General features: G+C 39.1%; 1 long non-coding RNA gene across 1 annotated transcript; it reads right to left on the reverse strand.

Annotated features, from left to right (window-relative positions):
* Window positions 1–292: 292 nt before the first annotated feature.
* On the reverse strand, window positions 293–1,707 carry LOC114546064 (uncharacterized). Its single transcript, XR_003690981.1, has 2 exons — window positions 1,625–1,707; window positions 293–947 (listed from the first exon to the last, which is right to left on the reverse strand). It is a non-coding gene; the product is annotated as an uncharacterized LOC114546064 (long non-coding RNA).
* Between the last annotated feature and the right edge of the window lie 2,823 nt (window positions 1,708–4,530).

The raw sequence follows: 4,530 nt of genomic DNA on the forward strand, positions 1-4,530 counted from the left end.
ACACAAGTTAACCTTACTACTTCTTTTTGAGATCAAAGATGATTCAAGATGTTCTTTTTTTGCACATCTGGACTATTGTATTTTCCTTGATGTTGCTTGTAATTCCGATTCACTTACCCGTGGTCAGAGAGCGATTGAGAAAGCAGAGTAGCAACAGTCCATTCAGCATTTAGTGTCCAGCCCACTTCTTCTGAATGAGGCAGGAGTTGACCACACAACCATGATCATTTTAAGACTAAGCCATACACCAAGTATCACATATATTAAAGAATAAAAACTCAATACACTTGGATGAAAAAAAAATTTTTATTAAACAATGAGTGACACAAGAACAAGTACAGAAAAAATGAATACAGTGGGGAAAGGAGACAATTAAAAAAAAGCAATACAACTAAGATTCACCGCTGGCACCACTGGTTATAAAACCCTTCAGCAAATGCAGATTCTACTGCCTAACATCTGCACGCTGCAAAGGAGGATACAGCATGTAAAGCTGGAGCCAGGAGTTTTGGGGGTTAGTGTTTGAGATGCTGAGTGTTTAATAAAACAAATCCTCTCCACATATATCAGGTTGAGGTTTGTGGAACAAAAAACAAGTGGGAACAAGTATGAATAAGAGCAACAAAGTAGAGCCAGGAATAGGGGGAATAGTATAAGTGATTAATTAACAAAAACTATCCTCCACATATATCAGGCTGAGGTTAAGGATTCAATCATAGTGCATCAGGGTAAACAGCCGTGATAAGGGGTACCTTGGCAGCAAGAGTCAGACTAAGAAGGCAATTTCAACACAGGAGACTTCCTCACATAAGGTCCTAACATCTAGTCCACTGCCAAACACCTTACTGGTTGCCATGGATGTATTTGGCCTCTCCATCCCCGGCACACCGTCCGCAGCCTCCAGTCTCCTCTTATTTCAGCAGCCGTCGCCAGCACCAGTAGGGCTGCTGGAATATGGAAAGAAATATGATCATAATTATTTCGGTCAATATTGAAATCACGATAATTTAACACGATTACTTGTAGACTTCTGGAAAGATGTTGCAATTATTGAACTTAAAAAAACAAATGTAAATAAATCAACAGTAAAAAAAAAAAAACACAAGTGTGAAATTTGCCTTAATACTTTTTCATATTTACAATTATGTCATGTCATATGTCACTTACTGACATTTTGTGTGTGGAATAACTTGTATTCATACATGAAATCCAACAGCCCTTTCAAGGGTATAATTAAACAAACGCAACCTTATTTCTACACACAGTACTCAGCTGACTAGCTAACACCGTCAGGTTCAGTAGATAAAACCTAAATGAAACCCGTCCTTAATCAACCTTCATGATCCTAGTAATCCACCATCAATAACTAACTAAATAAAAGCTGTCAGAGATTCACTACTGAACTTCGTAACTGTTGGTGTAACGATACCTTCACAGCTGGCGAAGTCAAGCTAACAAATGAGCTAACAAACTAGCAGGCAATCGGTCGGCTACCAAGATAAAAAATATATATAATCACGCTGTGCACACATACAAATAAAGATCAGTATATGCATCATAAAGGGCCTCTGATAAAATATAGACAGTTGACAATTCAAAAGAGGTAGCTATTTAATCAACTTACCTCAGAAGTTACTTGACGGCCAGCAATGAAAGTGAATGATGTCCGACGCCGTGAATGGATTGTTTGGAACTATGCGAGGCTGCATACCCCGGAAGAAGGCGGGACAAAGCGTACAACGGAGTCCAATGGGAGTGTCACCACTGTCTTTCTCTATCACTCTGCTCTGGACAAAACAGAGCAACTTGTTCCTGATTGGAGAAATTGGACGTGTTACAACCTGACCCGTGTTAAAACTATCCCCGGTTTTACTTTCCAGAAACCTTCTAAATATAATATTAATACAGACCTGACAAATAAAGCATTGCAATTTTTTTCTCCCCAAATGAGGATCTCAATGTGTTTTCAGAGCCCTCTTCATTGTCAGGAATAACATTTTGGTGCACAAACAGAATCCTGGTTGACAAATATTGAATCTGAAAGAAATAGAATTACCTTCAGAGTTGTGGAATGTGAACTAGAGCTGCAACTTATGATTATTTTCATCGATTGATTATTTTCTTGATGAATGGATTAGTTGTTTGGTCTATAAAATGTCAGAAAATGGTGAAAAATATCCCAGAGCCCAAGATGAAGTCCTCAAATGTCTTGTTTTGTCCACAACTCAAAGATATTCATTTTATTGTCACAGAGGAGAGAAGAAACTAGAACTTATTCACATTTAAGGAGCTGGAATCAGAGAATTTTTACTAATAGTTTTATTTCTTAAAAAATGACTCAAACCAATTTATCAATTATCAAAATAGTTGGCCTCTAATTTATCAGTTGACAACTAATTGATTAATTGTTGTAGCTCTGATGTAAACTCCCCTTAGGTTGTTAAAACTCCCAAATACCAAGAAATAAATACGTAAATACAACGAACATGACCTCAGTGTCTTCTATGGTGTCAAACAGTGTCCTCTTTAGGAGTATTGAAAAAAGAACCATGTATACAAATGTCCATCCAAACACAGACTTACCTAGAAATGTCTCTGTGATTCTTCCTGATGACCGTTAGTCTTGTGACAGCAATTCCTTCTCTGTGTCTTTCTACCTCTCTTTCTGTCACTGCTCCCTTGTTCCCTTGTTCTCCTCTCTATCTTCATTCAGCAGTCTGTGGATGTCAACTGGGCTTTTGCTAAGGCTCTCAGCATGTACAGAACATGTTACGGTGACACAGAGGTGTGAATCTGCGAGCGCTGTCGGAGGATAAGCCAGGCCAGGGGAGCTTTCCTAATGCATTAGCCAGACTAGGCCAACAAAGCCAATTATAGCCGTCAGAGCCCAGAGAGACAGTCAGGCTGTAATGGTGGATGTGGGCTGGGATGGGTTGTACAACACGAGGGGAACAGAGTGGTCAGGGGGCGCCGAGGTGATCAGTGAGTGGCTTATCGATGGGGAAATGTCCTGCTCTCCCATCCAGATAGCTCGTGGCTGCACAAGCTACGGCTGGTACTCAACTTTATTGATTGGTTGAGGTTGTCATCAATCTATGAATTTCCTCGTAAACTGTTCTGCCTCTTCTCATCGAAGTGTAGGGACTCCACCCCAGCATGTTCTGGGTCAAGATTTAATGTCATAAAAAACGAGATTTTTCATTCGATATCACTTAATTCAGATACAAACGTGTGGATGGAAACATAGCTTATATCCTTGACGTTACCCTCCCAGGATTGCTTGGGTGCAGAAGGAATTTCTGCATCGCCGATGTCCGTCCCCTTCCTCTGTCTCTGTGTTGGCGTTCTAACCTCCGGTGGATTTGTGAGGACTATGGTTAACTGCTCCTCAGATCTCTGCAGGGTAAATCCAGACAGCTAGCTAGACTATCTGTCCAATCGGAGTTTTCTCTCACACGACTAAAACTACTTTTGAACGTACACATGTTCCACCAAAACAAGTTCCTTCTTCAGACTATTTATACAGCGGCTCCGTGCGGAGCTTAGCGTCGGCCATGACGATTGTGATTGTTTTAAAGAAATGCCAATAAACCTGAGCACATTTTCCTCCGTCCCGGAATGCTGTATGGACTAGCCAGAACCCTCCTCCGCAGCGCTGTGGAGGAAGGTCTGGTAAAGCGAGACTACCTTACTTCCTGCTTTGCTCCTGTCATAACTACTAACGACTTATGTGGGCGTTTGTCATGGGAGGACAGTCTCCAAAATGTTTCTAATGAATTAGGCCTTGTAAAAGTAAACTTGCATTAAACATTGTTTTTTACCATTTATTCAAGTTTTGATACTCTGTTCACTTAGTTCCATTGCATGAAATGACATGGTGCATGCTAAAGACTTGAGAAATAGGTTGGACAGATGTCATGTGTTCTTCCTACATAATGTATATTCTAGATTGAGTTGTCAGATGATGTACAAATTACCATATTATATCCTGATGATATCCTCCTTCTTAAGACAACCATTGTCTTGTTCTGAGGAAACTATATTTGATGCATTTTCTGTTTCCCCGGTCAGAAAGAATTCTCTTCCTAACTTCTGGGTTTTGTGACAAGGTTTGATTTTCTCTTATTATTGTACAATAATAATAACTTTAACCATCAGTTCATCAGCATTGTTGTTTTGCATTATTTTATGCTTGTTTGAGTGCTTTTAGATAAATTCCACAACAGCCTCTAACATCAAGAATGTAATTTAACTTACACATTTATTTTGTAATTTGGGTCTCTCAAATTGATTATTTAGAAACGAAAAAAGAATTGAAAAATACATATCCTTTGGCAGGAAAGCATAATGGCAGACAAAGCCTCACAGGCTTCCATTTAAATAATTTGATTCACAAAATTCCACATTTTTTATTTCACCTGAATAAGGAGTCTTTTTATGTTTTCTATAAAGTGGACATTCTGCTATTTTTTGTGTAGCAAAGTCTTCTTTATGAAAATGATATTATTCGCTCTAAATAGATGTTGTTCC

Source organism: Perca flavescens, chromosome 2 (assembly GCF_004354835.1).
Source record: "Perca flavescens isolate YP-PL-M2 chromosome 2, PFLA_1.0, whole genome shotgun sequence".
Lineage (NCBI taxonomy): Eukaryota > Metazoa > Chordata > Actinopteri > Perciformes > Percidae > Perca > Perca flavescens.